This window comes from Sarcophilus harrisii, chromosome 5 (assembly GCF_902635505.1).
Source record: "Sarcophilus harrisii chromosome 5, mSarHar1.11, whole genome shotgun sequence".
Lineage (NCBI taxonomy): Eukaryota > Metazoa > Chordata > Mammalia > Dasyuromorphia > Dasyuridae > Sarcophilus > Sarcophilus harrisii.
In genome coordinates, this window is record NC_045430.1 from 236,945,486 (window position 1) to 236,966,760 (window position 21,275).

A 21,275-nucleotide genomic window follows, 5' to 3' on the forward strand; every position below is an offset into this window, starting at 1 on the left:
AGGCAAAGGGATCCAAAACGGATCCATTTCACCAAACGTTTTTTCCTTAGGAAAAAAGGGTCACGGTATGTATGTATATTGAGGGGCCCTGAGGTTTTACAGTCACTAGAACACCGGACGCATCTCGTGAGATCAAATCTGGCCTGAGACACTTAGAGTGACAGTGCGAACCTGGCCAAGTCCCTTAACTCTGCTTGCCTCAGTTTCCTTATTTGTTAAATGAGCTGGAGAAGGAAATGGAAAGCCACTCCAGTGTCTTTGTCCAGTAAACCTCAGATGGGGTCACAAAGATTGGACAGGACGGACAGGACCAAATAGACACACACAGAGTTGTATGTAGTATATCTATCAGCCCTCTCTCCTTTTGGGGCTGGGGGGTGGGAGTAACAACTGATTGTGTCCCTAGTGTCTGACCACTTCCATCTCCATCCACTTAAGAGAGTCCAAGGAGTGACTTCCACTCCTCCTCACGCACCCTATTGGGTGGAGAAAGCGCCAAAGACCCTGTCAGAGACCTCCCGGTTGCCCCAAACACCCTTTATTCAAGAAATTCACTCCCCAGGGGTTTTCCTCCAGGAGGGGCCTGGTTTTGCGCGTTCCTTTCTTCTCTTCGATGTGAGCCACTCAGGGGCCGCTCGGCCGCGCAGGGACTAGCCCACCAGCCGTGGAAGCCGGCGGCCCGAGTGCGATGCCGCCTCAGACACTTCCCGCGGCCTCGCTAGTTTTTTAAAAGAAAGCTGAACATCCCGTTACCATTAAAATGTGTGAATACCCCCCGCACCCGCGCACCCCCACGGCGCCAGACAGCGCGGCGATGGCTGAGCTAGAAGAGGTTTTCCGACCCCGATTTGGCTCCTGCTTCCCGTTTTCCTGGGAGCAAAAACATCAGCTCAGACTTCGTTAAAATTACCTTCTCCTTACTTCAGAAAACCGTCATCAAAAATACAGACGGTCAGCAGCAAAACCCGAAACAGGCCGGGGCGCGGGAAGGAGGGAAGGGCCCGGGAAGGAGAAGGTGCAGCCGCTGCAGGTCCCAAAGGCTTCCTCCCGGGAAGCGGCCTCCAGATGCTGCTGCTGCTGCTGCTGCCCGCTCGGCCCTGGGCGCCCGGCTCCCGCCACGGAGACTCTGCCCGCCGAGGGAGCTCGGAGCGCTGGCTCCTCCGGAGTCCGCATCAGTCCCCGCAGCCCGGGCTGCGGGAAGTTAGACTCTCTTCTCCGTCCCAGGGCGGCCGGGGGCCCAGTCTGAAGGGCTTGCTCTGTGTCTCCGTTTCTGTCTGCCAGTCTGTCCGTCTGTAACTTTGTGTCTCTTTTTTGTTTCTGTCTCCCTCTCTGTCTGTGTGTGTCTCTCCTCTCTCTGTCTCTCTCTGTGTCTCCGTTTCTGTCTGCCAGTCTGTCCGTCTGTCTGTCTCTGTAACTTTGTGTCTTTTTTTTTGTCTCTGTCTCTCTCCCTCTCTGTCTGTGCGTGTCTCTCCTCTGTCTTTCTGTGTCTCTCTGTCTCTGTCTGTCTCTCTCTGCCTCTCTGTTTCTGTCTCTCTCTTTGTCTCTGTCTGTCTCTCCGTGTCTTTCTCTGTCTCTCCCTCCCTCCCTCTCTCTGTCTCTGTCTGTCTCTCTCTGTTTCTCTGTCTGTCTATTTCTATAACTTTCTGTCTCTGTCTGTTTCTCTGTATAGAGCTCTGTCTCTCTGTCTCTTTCTCTGTCTCTGTCTCTTTGTCTCTGTCTCTGTCTCTTTGTGTCTTTCTCTGCCTCTCCCTCCCTCCCTCCTTCCCTCTCTCTATCTCTGTCTGTCTTTGTGTGTGTCTGTTTTTATAACTTTCTGTCTCTTTGTCTCTGTCTGTCTCTCTGTGTCTTTCTCTGTCTCTCCCTCCCTCTCTCTCTCTGTCTGTCTCTGTCTATTTCTATAACTTTCTCTCTCTGTCTCTGTCTGTTTCTCTGTGTCTCTGTCTCTGTCTCTTTGTCTCTGTGTCTTTCTCTGTCTCTCCTCCCTCCCTCTCTCTGTCTCTGTCTGTCTCTGTGTCTGTCTATTTCTATAACTTTCTGTCTCTCTGTCTCTGTCTCGCTGTGTCTTTCTCTGTCTCTCCCTCCCTTCCTCCCTCTCTCTGTCTGTCTCTGTGTCTCTGTCTGTCTATTTCTATAACTTTCTGTCTCTCTGTCTCTCCCTCCCTCCCTCCCTCTCTCTGTCTCTGTGTCTCTGTCTATTTCTATAACTTTCTGTCTCTCTGTATCTGTCTCTATCTCTTTGTCTCTGACTGTCTTTTTCTCTCAGACTTTCCCTCTCTCTCTTTCTCACATAGACACACCCCCCACAGAGTTTATAATTAAACTATACTCCTCAAACTTGATGGTATTTTCTCCAAATAAAAGGGAAAACAACAGGCAGCTCTCTTTAATAAGTCTTCATTTTTTCAAAAATGGCTTTCATGAAACCATGGGAACATCCCCAATGCATGAAAATTATGCGGCTTTGTTAGTGAATATAGCAACATTTTTGGATCATTCAATGTATACACTTTTAGTTAATCTTTTCCCACTTCCAAACACATTCAACTCTCTGTTATGGACTTATTACTCTGCTGATTTGGAAAATCCTTATCTTTTTCTAGTTAATAATCCTATTAACTCTGGTTTAGCTACTAAACAGGAACAGATGATGTGATATTGTATATACTTCAAAGCCAGAAATAGGGCTTTGACTTGTGGACAATTTCCACCTTCAGCATTCAAAGGCCCTCCAAAAATATTGTTGACTTATTGTCAACCCTTAGATTTCCTACGCTAGAATTCCCATCCTCTTTTCCATGAACACCATAATAAGAATCACAAATGCCAAATTGTTGTCTCTGATACCATGTATAATGATTTTTGAGGTAGTTCATTTGGGGCGCAGGAATTGAAAGATACACATATTATCTGCCTCCAGGGGATTCTCAGCCAGGTATCTGAGGCCCTTGTGTATAGTCTTACTTTGATGTACAAGCAACTTGACCTTTAGCAGACCATTCTGAGTTACAAAGAGCAGGGTTTCTTAAACTTTTTCCTCTTGTGACCCCTTTTTACCCCAGAAATTTTTACTCGACCCCAAGTATAAATAGGTATACAAATCAAACATTTACTAGTAACAAATCATAATTTTTTATGAATTATAATTATATTAATTATATATATTATATATTATATATATTATATATTATATATATAATATATATATATTTGTCTCTGTCTGTTTCTCTGTGTCTCTGTCTGTCTCTTTCTCTATCTCTCTGTCTCTGTCTCTTTGTCTCTGTCTTTCTCTGTCTCTCCTCCCTCCCTCTCTCTGTCTCTGTCTGTCTCTGTGTCTGTCTATTTCTATAACTTTCTGTCTCTCTGTCTCTGTCTCGCTGTGTTTCTCTGTCTCTCCCTCTCTCCCTCCCTCTCTCTGTCTGTCTCTGTGTATATATATATATATATATATTATATATAATTATATATATTAAATATATTAATTATAATTTTCAAGAAGCTTGGACATAACATGTATAAACTATATCAGATTGCTTGTTGTCTTGGAGAGAAGGGAAGAAAGGAAGGGAGGGAGGAAAAAATGGAACTCAGAATCTTACAAAAGTGAATATTGAGAATGATCTTGAAAATAAGAAGCTTTGACATAGAGAATAAGCTGGCTACTTAATAATTCTAACAATACTGGTCCATCTGGATTTCTCTCAATTTCTGATGGTTTTACTCATAGTATTTCACATGGAATATCTGGCCATTTTCAAAAACCTTTAAATTTTCAGTGTGAGCATTTCTACCTTGAAAATCAGATCTTGTTTTACTTACCATCTATACTTAAGAAAATGATGGAGAAATTTTTAATAATTCATATTAAAATTAAAAGTATATGTGTATCTATTTCCCTCATTCCCAGATCCTAGTTGTTAAAACATTTATTGGTATACCCTTTTGTTGCTTTATAAACAATGTTTGAGCTAAAGCATGAACCTGAAGTAGAAGTCTCAGAGAATGAAGTCATCTCTGAATTGGAGGCCTGGTGACTGGAAGCTAATAATAAATGACATTTATATAGAGCTTCAAGGTTTTCAAAATGCTTTACATCCATTATCTCATTTGAGCCTTACAACACCCCTACTAGGGTGTCTATAGACAGACAAGTTTAATCTTCAAGTCACAGATCATCCAGCCTAGTCTTCTCATATTTCAGATGAAAAAACAGGTCCAGAGAAGTCAGTCCAATCCAATTCAACAAATATTTATTCAAGCATTTATTTCATGCACTAGATACCATGTTGGACAATGAATAAATGAATGAAAAAATTAATTGTGCTATGTTCAAGTGCCGTGCTAAGTTCAGGAAATAAAAATACAAGAAAGCAAGACAGTCTTTCCCTCACATTGTAGTGAGGGGGACACAATACCAAAAAGTGGGGAGGGGAAGGGGAGTAGGGCTTGAGTGGTAAGAATTGGGTGGGGGGGATGCCATGTGTGAGAGAAGGAAGATGTCCAGAGTACAGGCAGCATGTCTGGGAAGAGGTAGGATAGCCTGATGCTAAGCAGAAATCAGTCTTTGACTTCAAGGAGAATGCATTCTCCTTGAAGGATACAATATTTACACAGGTAAGTAAAAGCAAAATAATTTCAAGAGGGATAAAGGACTAATAACGGGGACATTCACAATCAACTAAAATCACAACAGCAACTGAATGAAAAATCCAACCAAAATTCAGATTTTTCTGAGCCCAAGAGGATGTTTTTCCTATTATCCTAATATCTTAAAACTTCAGAAACCACTGCATCTTCAATTCAACAGGGGTTATTGTTTCTTATTAACAAAATAGAAAACTCACAAAGGACAAGAGGAAAGAGTTGGGAAATGATCACGAGTGTCACCTCTTGCATCTAAATTTAAGGAAGGTAACATAGAAAGTCCCAAAGAATGTCAAAACTAATGCTGTCTCCCTCTTGACCAGAAAATGAAAGTAATATCCTATTGATAAGAGAAGAAGCCCTGGAAGGGGAAAAAACCTTCAGGCATATAGAGTAAGAAAAAACAAACCAGCTATCTCATAAAATAGTGAGGGGAAAGGAATATCTCCGTCCTCTAACTGGTTCATCTACATTTTGACCCCATTGTTTGCTACCAGCTGTGGGAAACTTCTTAACAAGTTAATCTCCCTTTGCCTTTCTGTGTCCCCAATGTTGGGTTGCAATTTTTATAAGCTCTATATCGGACATTCCATTTAAAAGATGCTTTCTTTCTATGATAGAAAAGGTTTTCTATGAAAAGTCTTAAGACTTCTCAGTTGTGGAAAAAATACATTTCCTACCTTTCCCTTAGCGAATTTTAGCCTACTTCCGTTGAATCCCCATTCTCTGCTTTAATTCAGAAGAGGAATTTTCAACAAAAGGGCCATTATCAACTGAGCTTACTCTATTGTAGCTGTGATTTTCAAGACCTACTAGGCCTTAAGTAGGTGATAGAGCACTTTAGGGCCCTGTCAATGCTTGTTAGCATCATCAGTATTGGGAGCCCCTTTAATTACTTGATTTCAAGGGGACAAATTGGTTTATTTTCTGGACTCTGTGTTTAATTTGATTTAAACTTTTATGAGATATCCAACAAACAATAAGATAGTAGTACTTTATCCTCCTATTCTTTGTCTCCTGCTGTCCTATATGACTTTTGTGTCAGCAATCAATCTAGTTAAACCCTTAATATGTTCCAGGTATTGTACTTGTAACTGGAGATAGAAAATTTAAAGTGAAAAGACTTTGTCTTCAAAGTCTAATGGAGGTGAGGGCCTAAGAACAAGCATTTATTAAACACCTACTGTGTGTCAAGAGCTTTACAAATATCTGATGTATTTCTCACAACAAACCTGTGAGATAGGCACTATATTAATCCTCATTTTATAGTTGAGCAAACTGAGGCTGAAAGAGATTTAATGACTTTCCCTGTGTCACACAGTTAGCAAGAATCTGAATTCTGACTTGAACTCAGGTTTTCTTGATTTCAGGGTCTATCTACTACACCTCCCTCCCCCAACTGCTTCTTCTATTTGGAGGAAGCAATATATACCCATTTAAATGTGTATAAATTACATGCAAAGTGTCAGGAGAGAGATGCTAATGATAGAGAAGACTGAAAAAGGTCTCATTACTTAATCATTATCTCAGTTCTTACAGGCATTTTAAAAAATCTATTAACTACCATATATACCATTTTATATCGAAAAAGACAAACAAAAACTTGTATTAAAAAGCAAATATTCGTAGTGATGTGACACAACAATGTTGAAAAAGAACTAGACCTCTGACTGACTTCCTTAAATCTATAGGATCAAGTGATAATAATCTTTCCTTAGAAAAAACTTTTTCCCCACAATTTCAGAACCAAATTTTGTACAGCCTTTGCTATGAGTTATAACAGAATAATAAGTTGAGTCATAACGAGCAAGAGCAAATTAGACATCATCCCAGTGGATTCCCATCCAGGACCAGAATGCTCCTTTTATGGGATTCCTTCCCTTGATGGCCCCCCTCTTCCCATCTTGCCTGCCTCCTGCCCCATATCAAGTTCACCTGGGATGCTCTGATACATTCCCCATCAGTTTATCTACCTGCCCTTCCTGACTCCCCCAGCCTCAGTTCCCTCATTTGTAAAATAAGCCACACCTGGGTGCGTTAATCTCGAAGTTCTTTCCAGATCTAGATGTGTAATCTTAGCAATCTGCCCCCGATGCAATTTTGCTTAGTGACAATTTTGATGATATAACTATAGCAACATAAACAGCACGTATTCCCTTCTCTCTACTGCGTCAAATCAAAATGTGATGGGTAAGCACCTGTGTTATTTGTGTTTCTTACAGGACAATGCCTAAATTAATTTCCATCAAGCATGTGAAGTGAAATGCTTGCTCATGTGTGAAGGCTTAGAAATAGCTTTTAAGGCTTTTCACTTTATCAGGAGGTATCCTGGACCCACTGCACTCGGGGTGAATAAAGGTGGAGTTTTTTAATAACCTCTGCTTTAAAACAAAGGAACTGGGGACCTTGTGGACCCATAGTCCTTCAGCCAGGTTCTCGGGAGGTCTACCTTTCTAGTTGGCTGGTTAACGAAGGCGAAAGCCTGGTATCCTAGAAATGAGTCTCAGCCACCAAAAGTCATCTCTGCCATTTTTATCACTATGGTAATAACTTCTTGAAAGTTTGCTCTCAAGCACCTGAGATTAGAATGTTTTAATCAAGCAAGGGAGAAGGGGGGTGGAAAGAAGGTGGAGACTTTAGCTCAAGAATTTGACTTCTAAATGTCAGGATGGCAATTTATCTGCCCCTTAGAGCCCAGAAAACAGCGTCCACATCAGTTTCACAGGGAGAATTCCCTGGATTCTGAATGTTTCTGGCTGTGTTCTAAATGGTTTTTCTTCTCTCTCTATGCAATCTTCTAGAAACAAAATGAATAATTTGGGAGAAGGAAACGTGGCCTACGCATCCAGAATTTCCCCAGATCTCCTCTTGAGGTTTCCCTACATGGCCTTAAATGTGTTTCCCTACACCCATCGTGAAAATGGAATAGAGGTACCTATCCTACAGGCACTCTGTACCGATTAATTGACTCATATTTGCCAGGAGTTTTAAAGACCAAGTCATCTCTTGTGTTAATATTTTAAAACTGTCAAAATATGTCTTATTAGAATAAAAGGATAGACACCAAAGCTGTTAAAGTAATTATAGCCCTCATGCTGATCAGGAGGAAAAAAATTCACTGGGTGAAAAATGTTGCTGCTCTTAATTACAATACTGGGTGTCAGTCTTCTCGGGAGGAGGCATCCGTGCTTGTTTTCTCTGTTGCTTAAATATTTCCCCCTCTCAGGTGACACATTTATGACTTTAAATGGTTTCATTGTCTGGAGCTTGTCTGCCTTACAGTCAAAGCCTGATATTAAGAGTTCGGATGCATCTCCTGAAGCCTAAAGAGCTGTTGTTATTGTTATCTCTGCTTCTTGTTTCCGGACTTTCCCTGGCTGCTTTTTAAAGGGCTGCTAGACAGTTGATGCATTTATTCCTGAGGCATTTAGTCGTTGCCAAATTCTCAGATCCTTCCACTTCATTTCAGAATTATCCGTGGGTTAATTAACTTAGAGATGCTTGTTTTGGTTCTGTCCAGTAGGACGGGCTGGGTATTCGCCTCTGAAAGTCATTTTCTAGAAATCCACTTTTCCAAGAATTTCATATTGTGAACACTGGACCCTGCTTAATAAAAAGGCACAGGGAGTCTTCCAGTGTCACAGAAAGTGGCACCTGGATGGCTCCTTCACAGCTTACTGTCAAGAACAATATGGAGAACTGAAAAAAATTAAAATAAAATGATTTTCCTAAAAAAACAAAAATAAAAACAAAACAATAATATGGAGGCAAGTTGAGCTACAAATCACCAAGTTAGGATTCAATTTCAGCCCAGAATTAGCTTTTTCTAACACATCATTGATCTGTATATTCTTTTCTTATAAGAATTTAGCATTTTTGATTAAATTTTTGCACTGTGTCAGCCAATCGACCTTTAGATTTCCCTTAGATACACCTTGAGGAGACAGTCTATGAAGTCTCATTGCTCACAAGGGGGCTCATCCATGGTTCATTCTTGAGCCATTTGGTATTTGATCTCACCTTGCCCTCTAGATTTGAATCAAAGAAGAAACAGATAGACAGACAGACAGACAGAGACAAAGACAGAGGTACAGATACAGAGACACACAGAGAGACAGAGACAGAAAGAGAGAGAGAAGTTTAATAGGTATCATAAATTCCATCAGTAATATTACTTAATGCTTGATTACAGTGATATTACTTAAGAGTTAAAGAACAGAGATAGAGTCAAAAATCTCTTCTGGAAGTACATTTAGATTTCCTTCAGTGTGTCATTTCTATATTATTATTCCAACAGGATCAGTGTGCCTTTCAAAGACTGATTTTTTCTTTATAGACATGGAAAAGTTAAATATATCTCATAGAGCCTAGCAGTAATATCACTTAAGGCTTTCTCATCAGTTTTAGGGCTAGAAAAAGACTCAGAGGTCATCAATTTCACCAGCTACAATTCATAGATTAAAAAGCTACTGCCAAGAGATAGGTTTCTAATATCTCAAATCAATCAATAAGCATTGATTTAATCTTATATATGTGCCAAGTACTATGCTAGGTATTAGAGACTTCAAATATATATATATATATATATACATATACATATATATATATATATACATATACATATTCATATACTTTCCCTGCCCTCAAATAGATATGTGTATATATATATATATATTTATGCAAATTATATGCAAAATAGAAATAATGGACAGGGTATTAGCTGGGATAATGGAGAAAGAGGAGTGTCAGGAAAGGTATCATGTAGAAGGCAGCTTTGAAGAAAACCAGGAATTCTAAAAAAAGGAGACTCACAAAATTCTTAAAGAATTTAATCCCAAATCTTTCAAATACATTGGTGGTAAAGACCCCAAGAGTATATGGCAGAGAAGGGAAAGCGTGCTAGAGACAGAGCTCAAAGGGTCCTGGGTTTAAGACCTCGCTGGTACTTACCTGAGCTGTACAATCCTCCTTGAGACATGGTTTCTTTATCAAATAATTCCTTTAGCTCACGATGTTGTTCTGAAGTTTAAATGAGTAACATTTATTCAACACTTTGTACAGCTTAAAGTATAAATAAATGCCAGTTATAATTATCATTAACTTATTAACTTTGGGAAGGATCTTCATAAAGAGCCTCCAAAAAGGCCATCTACTTCATTACTTTATTTATAGAGGAGGAAAATCAACAGGTCACTCATTCTATTTCATACCTATTTTCTGGACTTTCCCTTCTCATATTGGATCCAAAGAACCCATTCTGGTTTCATAGTGCTTCTTCTGCTGCATTTATTGCTGTTGTACAGTTCTGCCTAAATCTTCATGACCCAATTTGGAGTTTTCTTTTTGTCTGTTTTTTTTTTGTTTGTTTGTTTGTTTGTTTTTTAACAAGGCAATTGTAACATGTGACTGGCTAGGAAATGTTAAATATTTGAGACAGAATTTGAACTCAGGTCCCCAGACCCCATGCTCTATCTACTAAACCATCTATCTGCCCCTTCTAGAAACATAATTTCTAGTTAATATTCTAGGACTTGTATTTTTGCCATTGATTGCAAATGGGGAAAAATGGAAAATTTACATTTTAATTCAGTCTCCTGAGAGATAAAGTTAAAGGCATGTATATAAAATACAACACACTGAGAATTAGGATCCTTCATAAAGTATGTTGGCCAACAAAATATTTTTTCATTGATTGCTTTGGTTGTAACTATAATTCTAATAGTCATACTGTATCTGTCTTTAGAAAATCAAGCCACACGGGCTCCCAAGGTGGCAGGCATCTTGTTCTACTTGATTTTTTTTTTTATTTCTGTACTGCTTCAATATTTCTACATATCATAAATTTTGACCTCCTTCCATCTTTTCTACCATTGCAAATGCCATTGATTAAAACCATTTCCTTTCTTCACTGGCAAGTACATCTGTTAATAGCCTGCCGGAATTCAAAAGGGTTTCATGAGTAAGATTGGGAGTTTGCTTCCTGTCTCCAAAGTTTATTTCCTAATTCCAAAAAGGGTAAAAAAAAAAAAAAACAAAGAAAAAGGCATTTTAGAGACAAGTTGGAATTTAGATGCAGCCAATGCTTTCTTCAAAGCATAATAATTGAGTAGCTGAAAATTGGTTATGGGTAGTGTGTGAGAGAAGGGCTGGCTCAAAGGAGCAATGAGAGAAAAATATAAATTATTTCTACTCCTCTTTCTTTTAAATGAAAATATTATTTTTGCCACAGAAGAATCACAATTCAGCTTCTGGGATTTCATAGTAAGCGATGCTGCTGAGCTCTCTTCTTCCTTGCAAAAAACAAACACAAAAAAATGAGGAATACAAGATCTGAACTTCAGGATTTCCTTTCTCATTTATTAACCTTTACTGGGGCACATGACACCATATAAAACTTGGCCACTTCCTACTTTTCCAGTCCTTTTTTAAAAATTGTATTTATTTTGTTTTTAACTTAAGTAATAAGACAGACATTTCCATAATACTGTATAACAAAATTATTTATATTGTATATATTTATACATATAATTTATATAATATAAAATCTATTATGTACAACTTGCTATTCCTTTTAAAGCTATAATAAATATCATATAATTTTTTTCTTTTTTTTCCTCCCACTCTCTCTCTCTCTATAAAATCATTCTATACATACATATATTTATCAGTTCTTTCTCAGGATGCAGATAGCATCTTCCTTCATATGTCCTTTCTGGTTTATTTGGGTATTTATAATAGTGAAAATGACTTATTCATTTAAAGTTGTTCTTAAAACAATACTGCTGTTACCAAATTGGAAGTTCTCTTAATTCTGCTCATTTCACTCTTCATTATTTCGTATAAGTCCTTCTATATTCTTCTAAGATCATCAAACTCATCATTTTTTATAGCACAGCATAGTCCATCATTCTGATATATCACAACTTGTTCAGCCATTCTCCAATTGGTGGGCATCCCTGAAATTTCTAATTTTCTTATACTTTACTGCCATACACGATTTTCATAGTCCCTGGATTTCCACCCAAGATATTCCATTTCTTATGCCTGTACTTTTACATTACTGTCTGCTATTCCTTGAATTTCTCTCCCTCCTCACTCCTGCCTCTTATTTACCTGGTCTCCTTCAAAGCTCAGAAACATCCCCCCACCACTTCTTGGCAGGAGGTTCTTCCCAGTCCTCCTGAAATGCTGTTATTCCTTTTCTACAAATATATTAATGAATCAACTTTTTCTTTTTTTAATTGCTTAATGAGAAATTTAATAACCATCAACAGACAAATATACAAATAAGGAATAAAATCCTACTTCAAAAATAACTGAACTAGCCCACACATTTTAAGAAAGGAAAATCAAACTAACTGAAATAATAATAATAAATGCAGTTACTCTGTCTCCCTTTGTGTTTTTTTATTTTTTTATATTTATCCTAGCTTTTTATTTTTTAAAATATATGCAAAGATAGTTTTCAACATGCATCTTTGCAAAGCCTTGTATTTGATATTTTTCTCCCTTCCTCCTCCTCTCCCATCCCCTAGACAGCAAGTAATCCAATATAGGTTAAATATGTAATTCTCCTAAACATATTTCCACATTTTTTATGCTGCACAAGAAAAATCAGATCAAAAATGAAAAAATCAAGCAAGCAAACAACAACAAAGGTGAAAATACTATGTTGTGATCCACATTTACTCCCCATAGTCCTCTCTGTAGGTGTACATATCTGACTTTTTCTTTCCTTCTTTATTCCTTCCTTTCTTTCCTTTCTTGTTTCTTTTCTTTCTTCCTTTCTTCCTTCCTCTATTTATTTATCTATCTAGCTATCTTATATAAAACGATTTAATATCATCTCAATTAGATTGGGTCTGTAGCAGGAACTGTCCCTGCTCACACATAGTTAGTGTTTTAAAAGCTTTTTTTTTTTTCTCACTGACTAAAAAGTGAAGAATCATGTCCTCGTAATTTGATCAATGAGAGCAATCCTAATGGATAAAATTTGTCCCGTTCACCCCCAAACAAATATCTTCTTGGGCTGTTAGCATTATATTAATCAGGTAAAGTGCTACCTTTACCTCATTTTGTGCTCTCTAGGCAAAGATTCATTTTCTATTTAATAGATGTGAAGTCTGTATATAAATGGGCATCATTTTCATCAATATAGGTTGATCTATCTTTGCCATTAGTTGAGTTCCTGAGAAATTGCAGATAAAATGAGAATTTCTATGCCAAATATTTTCTCCATTTCTTTTTATTACAGTTTTAGAGAGGTGTTCAAATGTAGCCCCCTGCACCCTCCCCTACTTTCCTCCCACCCCAATTTAATAAGAAATCATGTTTAGGAGTCGTCCCATCCCTCACTTAAAGAAGAATTTAGTTTTTGTTGGACCATAATATTTGGGCTTTGCATTTTAAGGAATATCTTTGCCAAATGTTTCAAGGGTCAGTCAAACCTCCAAATGATCTTTATGCATTTATTTAAACACTAAAAGAACACAGTGATACATATTGAAATAAAGGATTAATGCCCATTCTTCTAGAGAGCTCATTGACTCCAGGAGATTTAAGTGCCTAAGCTGTCATACTAGTGCCTCTGTCTCCAGCTATTAAAGCAAATACCCAGGAGGCACCCAGGGGCTAGAAGCCCTGTATGGAAGTAGAATTCTATTAGCTCACTCCTTGATCAAATGCTCAGTGTAATAGTATTACTTTCTCTTTTAAGTTGAGACTCATCAGCATCAGTCCAGGACACAGTAAGTTTCTTGCTGTTTTGACTGACTTTCTTTTAGCAGTTCAAGTAGCTATTAACACCACATGAGGCTGCTCCAGTCCTGTAGGTGCTAATGGCCTTTTGTAGTTTCCATTTTTAGTAGGACCAGGCAAGAAAACAGAAACCTTAGCACTTACCTTTTTTTAAATTCAATTTTATTTTATTTTTACATCTGAATTCTCTACCTCCCACCGTCCACTTGTTCCCCACCTCATCCTATTGAGAAAGTAAGAAAAATAAAATCCAATACTTGTAGTCAAACAAAGTAGATTTCCACATAGACCATATACTCTATATATAGGAAGACAGAAACAGAGACATGGAGAGAGAATAGCAGAGATATCTCAATTTACAATTTTTTTTCACTTCTCTATCTGGAGCTGGTTCTAGAGTCCTCTAAGTTTGTTCATTAGAATTCCTAAGTTTTTCAATGTTACCTCTTCTTTTTTTCTGATGATTTGAAACATTTTTGCTCATTCCTTTCTTCTTCCCTTCCTCCTCTTTTCTTCCTTTCTTCCCTTTCTTTCTTCCTTTTATTTTTTCCTTCCTCCCCACTCACCCTTCCTTATTTTGCCTTCTCCTTTCCACTGCCTGCCTCCTCTTTTTCCTTCTCCCTCCCTCTCCTTCTCATTCCGTATTGGATAGTGAGCTAAGTTAGGATGACTAGCATTTAGGTCCCCTCACATAAACTACCTGTGGGACCCTAACAGGGCAAATCACTTAACACTTCCAGTGCCCTAGACAACTGAAGAAATAATCTAAGGCAGAACGGGCAACTGAGACACTTTTGGGGAGTTTGAAAGCAACTCCTCCAATAAAGGACTCCTGACTCTAAGCCTAGTGCTTGTTTAAGTAGGTAATAGCTATCCATCCAATAATAAATGGCATTCTGCTGCCTGGTGGCTACAAAACACTTTATATACTTTATCTCAGTTGAAACTCATGCCAAATCTTTTTGTACTTAAAATCAATTATGCTACAGAGCTTGAATGGAATAATCAGATGGATTTCAGACAAGTAGACAGACTAATTTCTCACCATCCCAAACTTTAAAATTGATTCCCTAGTTCCTGTGGTCTAGAAGATGAATTGGTTTCGAAGAGTATAGTTTCCCAAATGAATTTTTAAAAATGAAATTAAAAAAACAAAAGTTTGAATTTCTTTCTCATTTAAAAAAAATCCATAAAACAATAGAGTTAGAGCTGGAAAGGGTCTTTGAAGAATTATTATAGATTTTTTTTGCACTGGCATTATTTTTTAATAACTCTACCACTTGTAGATTTTTAACAAATTATAATTAGTCTAGCAAATGGACAGAGAGGTGCCATAGTGCACGTTGTACCTGAAGTCAAGAAGACTCATATTCTTGAGTTCAAATCTGGCCTCAAACACTTACTAGCTGTGTGACCCTATCACTTAATCCTATTGACCTCAGTTTCCTCATCTGTAAAATAATGTGGAAAAGGAAATAGCAAGGCACCCCACTATCTTTTCCAAGATAATGCCAGTCATGAAGAATGACACAACAAAACACCATCATATATTTTTAAACAAATTATTTACCTTTCCTAATACTATATACCTTCCACTTATAGAGCGCCCCCTCTTTATTAGAAGGAAGGGAAGATGTCTCACTATGGGTTCTCTAGAGCCATTATGTTGTTTCCTTCTCTATGGTCCTCTAGTATGACATATGAACAATTAATAAAAGCAGAAAAGACTTGAATTTAAATCATGATTCTTATTTTTTTGGTCTATGAAATGAGAATTGCAATGTAGTTCCTCCTCAGAATGTGGTTGTGGTCAAACAAAATAATATAGGAAATCTCAAAAAACTTAATGCATTTTTAAGCTGCTAAAGGCTGCAATTGGACTTTTGTGACACTCTTACACACAGAGCACCTTATAAAATAATTGGTAATATTCACATCCCCAATCAGGGTCTCCTCTCATCTGAAAAATCAGCTCCTACTGATTTAAAAGCCCCATTGTATTGTGGGGTTTGGAGTCAAAGGTTGTTCAATCATTTCAGTCGTATTCAACTCTTTGTGACCCCATTTGGGATTTTCTTGGCAAAGATATTGGAGTAATTTGCCATTTCCTTCTGCAGCTCATTTTACAGATGAGGAAACTGAGTCAAAGTGACTTGACCAGACTCATACAGTTCCTAAATATCTGAGGTCAGATTTGAACTCAGGAAGATGAACCTTCTCAACTCCAGACTCAGGGATCTGTGCATTGAGGATCTGGATACATTTCTACTTTGGTCAGCTCAATCAATATAGCCTTGAAGAAATAATTTTTTGTCTCCCAGTTTCCTTATCTGCAAGAAATAGTTGGAGTAACAATCCCAATACATCATAAGAAATGTCTTTGCAAACATTGATTCATTTTCAATCACTCTGTCTTTGTCTGTCTTGTGTGTATTTGAATGTTATGTGTGTCTTACATACCCATGATCTCTTTTCATATTTTTCCTTCTTTTTTAAAATGTGGAACAAATACATCACAGACAAAATATTATAAGTGACACTTTCAGCTAGAACTAGCCAGCTATTTTTTGTAGACAACTCTCCATTTGATTCCATTTTTAATCAAGAGGCATGTATCTTTCAAAGATTTTTCCCCTTCTTGCTATTCATGCACTGCTTTGATTATCTTTGACCATTTTTATTTTCAACATGATAATTATCCCATATCATTTTAGCAGCTAACATTGGGTTTTCTCCACACTCTTTTCTCATTGAATATTGACTGTATATTAACCATTCCCCAGAAGGTCTAGCAATCTTCAATTCAATCACATTTATTCCTCCCAAGTTAAATTTAGTCTTGCCAGCTGTCATAGATATATTACTATGGTTGTAGTGCAGAAATTTCTATTGGCTATATTTAGAATAGACAGAATTTTACCCACCTGTGTGTATTTTCAATTTATTTTGAAGTATTAATAAGGTAAGTGAGGCTGTATGGTTACAATATGACAGGAATTATACACTATGTGGAAGTCCTTGGATCCAAGACTCTATTTAGTTGCCTACTTAGAAATTAATCCGTACTTTTTATTTAAGTATTGAAATTTGAGTTTAGTAATGATAAACATAAATTAGCCAAATTAGCACATTTTTGTTGACTTCCAAATCTTGAAGAAATACAAACACATAGGTTCAATAAAGACTCTTGGTTGTGGAATTAGTGAAGTTCTCCACCATTCATTCACCTACAGGATCCCAGATTTAAACAATGGTACAATCTAAAAGTGAAAACAGGACTAGCTCCCTCTTGAATATTTCCATTCCTGCATATGACCCAACTTTTAATCATTATGTGATAATGATCTGGCCCATGCCCAACTCCCCTATTATACCTATTTTATATAGTTCTGTGATTGAGGGAGAAACTAGGTAGTGTAGCAGATAGAGCACCCAGCCTGGCGTCAGGAAGACCAGAATCTGGCCTCAGATACTGTATCCACTGGACAACTCACTTACCCTGTGTGCCTCAGTTTCCTTATCTAAAAAGTGAACCATAACCATCGATTTCTAATTGAGAATCTGGACAAAGGCCTTTAATTGCTTCAGATTCCCAGATCTCAGATTACAGAGCCAAACTTTTAAATTCCAGCACAGTAACTAATCCACTTAAAGATAAAATTTTTGTGAATGCTAAACGCAGGGATATAGGATCTACAATCAACTCTCTCTATAAGCCTCAGAATAAGCATTTCCAAAGGGAAGGAGTTAGGGTAAGATGGAATGAAGAATATAAAAGAGTATCAGAATCAAATTGAAACTTTCAGGGGCTAAGAAACCAAAAACAGACAGATCAATTGGCACTCATATTATGTGTTACTAAGGATTCATTGGAGAAGATGGCATACTTGGGATCAAGAAGACCTGAGTTTAAATTTTATCTTGGTTACTTATCTAGTAGTATGATCCAGGAAAAGTCACTTAATAGGAATCTCTGTTTCTTCACCTGTTGAAAACAGGAAGGGCAGCATGGAACAGTGGATATAGAATCAAAATCCTGCCCTTACCACATACTGACTGGGAGATTCTGAGCAAGATTCTGGACCTCTTGATTTTTTTTAATTAGTTTTTTCCAGGCAACTTCTTTTCTTAAATTTTTTTTTTTTGTAATTTAAAATTTTTTTCTCCAGGCAACTTCTAAGACTAAACATTACAGGGAACAGTGATATTCTGCACCAGAAACTTTCTATGATGGAGATTTTTAGGGCCAATTAAAAAAAAGAGAGAGGAAGATCATATATGTAAAGTGTGTTGCAAATCTTGAATTTTATTTGTCTATGAGCTCATAGAATTAGACCTCAAATGTCACTTAGTCAATCGATAAGCAATATCGATAAGATATTAAGCACCTACTATATATCGGGCACTGTGCTAAACTCTGGGGATGCCAAAAGAGACAAAAAAAAAAAAAAGCAGCCTATGGCCAAATAGGGGAAACAACATGCAAACAAATATATGCAAAGTAAACTATAGGCAGGGCAAATAGGAAATAATAGAGGGAAGGCACTGGAATTAAGTGGGGATGGGGAAGGTTTTCAGTAGAAGTTGAGTTTTTAGTTGATACTAGCCAGGAAAGTCAATAGTTGAAAGGAGAGAGTTCCAAATCTGAGGGACTGAGAGAATGGCTGGAGCTGAATTGTGGAATAGCGAGGACATCCATGTCAAAAGGCATTTATTAGGCACCAAACTTCATTATATAGAGGAAGAACTAATAGCCATGGAGGTGATCACTTCTGCAAGGTTATAGGTAAATGCAAATGTGACAATTTCAGGAAGATAGACACAGGACTTGGTGAATAAATTAAAAAGCATCTATTAAGCCTATTTATTAAGCCCACAGTGCCAGCTATTGTGTCCCTGCCACCTTGACAAAAGGAAATCCTGCCATTGCTGCTGTCACTGCCCCCATCAATAGTCATGGCCACTGCCAACATTGACAAGACCCTTTAAGGTCTCCAAAACACTTTACCCACATTTATCTCCTCTTACCCTTCCAAAAGCTTTCTAAGGAAGGCAGGGCGCTGCCAAGCCTTCTTGCCCTTAACGGACAGAGAGGTAAGGACACAATTTCTAGTATTTGACCTGCCGCATTTCTCCTCGGTAGACCTTAAGCTGCTGTTCCCTTCATATATCATTTTCACCTAATAAGGAAATAGGAATATCAAGACCCCCTGGAATAAAAGCTTTATCAGCTGATCGCACAAAAGGAATAACATCTACAAGAAAGGAACAAAATAAATAGTTCCCATGAATTTGGATATTCATCTGTAGTGATTATAATTATAAGTCGACTTTCATGAATGTCAAACTCATTCATTATCCTTCACTCACCTAACGTGCACCAATACACACACACACACACACACACACACACACACACACACACACACAGAACTAGGGCTTCATTATCAGCACAGAATTCACCTAAGATGTACAGATTGTAAAGACTTTCATATCTTGGATCTCTGTGAAAATTTCAATATATCTACATAAATTAGGAGTTAGAATGCCTTTCTGTGAGCTTTTCAGAGTCTTTCTCAGCTTCCTTTCTAACCAGAGGCAAGGATTAGCTGGATGATTTATTTTTGATTAATTCTTCCTCTAAATCACCAGCTTTATTTGTATCACTGACACTGCTCCAAGCCCAATTAGGGCTTATTTTTTTAGCCCTTTCCAATCTCCTGATGCTCTCTACTTGGATTTTCGAACGGAAAATGTGAAAATGGACATCAAGAAGAGCCATAATAACCCTTCTCTCAGTCTCTTTCTCTTAACAAATGTAGTTTTTCAGAAGTATCTGATTGATGGAGGAATTTGAAACACATGGATTAGACACTTAAATTTTAATCGCAGCTGGCTCTTCAGAAGATTATACAGCTGGAGCAGAAGGTCTTTTAGCCCATTCCCACACCCATCCCTGATCACTTGATAGAGTAAGGACTTTAGCCCCAAGTATAAATGATGCAGCAAAGATCAAACCACATATGCCAGATGTGGGATTTGAACTCGGGTCCTCTATCTCCAGAAGCACTATCTACTATCCTACCTCCCTTATTCACGCTTTATTCTCTCATCCCAAAAGAAAGCAAATACTGCAGCCTCGCAGCATTTCCCTTTGGGTGATTACAATTCTGCAAGGACAAATAAAGGTGAGTGGTGAAGTGCCTGCTGAAATCATGGGAGCTAAGAAAGACTTTATGATTCTGGGGAGAAAAAAAACAAAAAATAATGTGAATAAATTGCAAGGTGAAGGGGTTCTGCTTGCAGATAGCTGCATTTTTTCATTTTATAGGAGGGAGAAAAGTAATTTAGCATCTATAGTACTGATTCTTGAGCTTGTCTAAATGGAAACAAGCTGTCATCGAAAATCAACTCAGATTCATATATGCAGGGGGATTTGTGTGTGTGTGTGAAGGTTATTTTTTTTTAACATGGATTTACTATCCTCTAGGGCCCTCTAGGGACTGAATTGCAATGGCTAAAACTCATTTCAATCAGAACAGAGAAACAGAGGTGAAAAGATGTTGTTTGAGGCCGCTGAGGTCTTAGCTCAATCTTGCCTTCAATAGATTGTCCTCCTATGTCCTTTCATTTCATCCACTAGTTGGAAAATAAATATTTGGTGAATGAAAGAAGGGAGACTTGTCCTATTTTCTTATAAGATTGTTTATTGCAGAAAGTGAATATTGGGAGACAGATATGTATTTGATCATCACAGGCTTCTCCAAATTACCTGCCCTGCTCCTGAATCAGATTTATACTTTTACTTAAATAGTGAATTAGGGAATGGATTCCAGTACTAGAAATGGAAATCTAATATCAGGTTATCTCTTTTTTTGGCATAGAATAGCTGGTAAATACAGTATCCTGTCAAAAGCACATCGTGAATAAATAGGTGAAAAGAAGATATAAATATATTTGTTGCAATAAACTGATTCCTTCATTGTAGTCCCAGTACTGTTCACAAACTATAAATTCTGTATATTCTACAAATCATCATTGCTAACACTCATCGTGATATAATTCTCATGTGAAGTTAAACCAAACCTTCCAGGTTACCAAATGGCAACATGACTTAATTATAGTTCACACTCTCTTCTAAGCATTAAATTTAGAGGCAACTTGGGTTTTTAGATTCTAGAACGCTAACAGCCCTGCTCCTTAGCAGTGCTTACTCTCTATTTCAATGTCTTTCATTCCTCTTCTTTTTATCCCCTTTCTACTTATGGTCCTTTTTTCTTTTTAATTTATTTAGCATTTTATTTTTCCCTAGTTACATGTAAAAACAGTTTTTAATTTTCATTCTTAAAATTTTGAGTTCCAAATTCTCTCCCTTCCTCCCTCCCCTTTTTTTCTTTCAAGAGGAAATGAGGTTTTATATTCATTTGAAAAAATGCTCGAAATCACTATTGATTAGAGAAATGCAAATTAAGATAACTCTGAGGTAATACCTCACATCTCTCAGATTGGCTAAAATGACAGGAAATGATAATGCAGAATGCTGGAGGGGATGTGGGAAAACTGGGACACTGATACATTGTTGGTGGAACTGTGAATACATCCAACCATTCTGGAGAGCAGTTTGGAACTATGCCCAAAAAGTTATCAAACTGTGCAAACCCTTTAACCCGGCAGTGTTACTATTGGGCTTATATCCCAAAGAGATCTCAAAGAAGGGAAAGGGACCTGCATATGCATGAATGTTTATGGCAGGTCTCTTTGTAGTGGCCAGAAACTGGAAACTGAGTGGACGTCCATCAATTGGAGAATGGCTGGATAAATTGTGGTATATGAATATTATGGAATATTATTGTTCTATAAGAAATGACCAGCAGGAT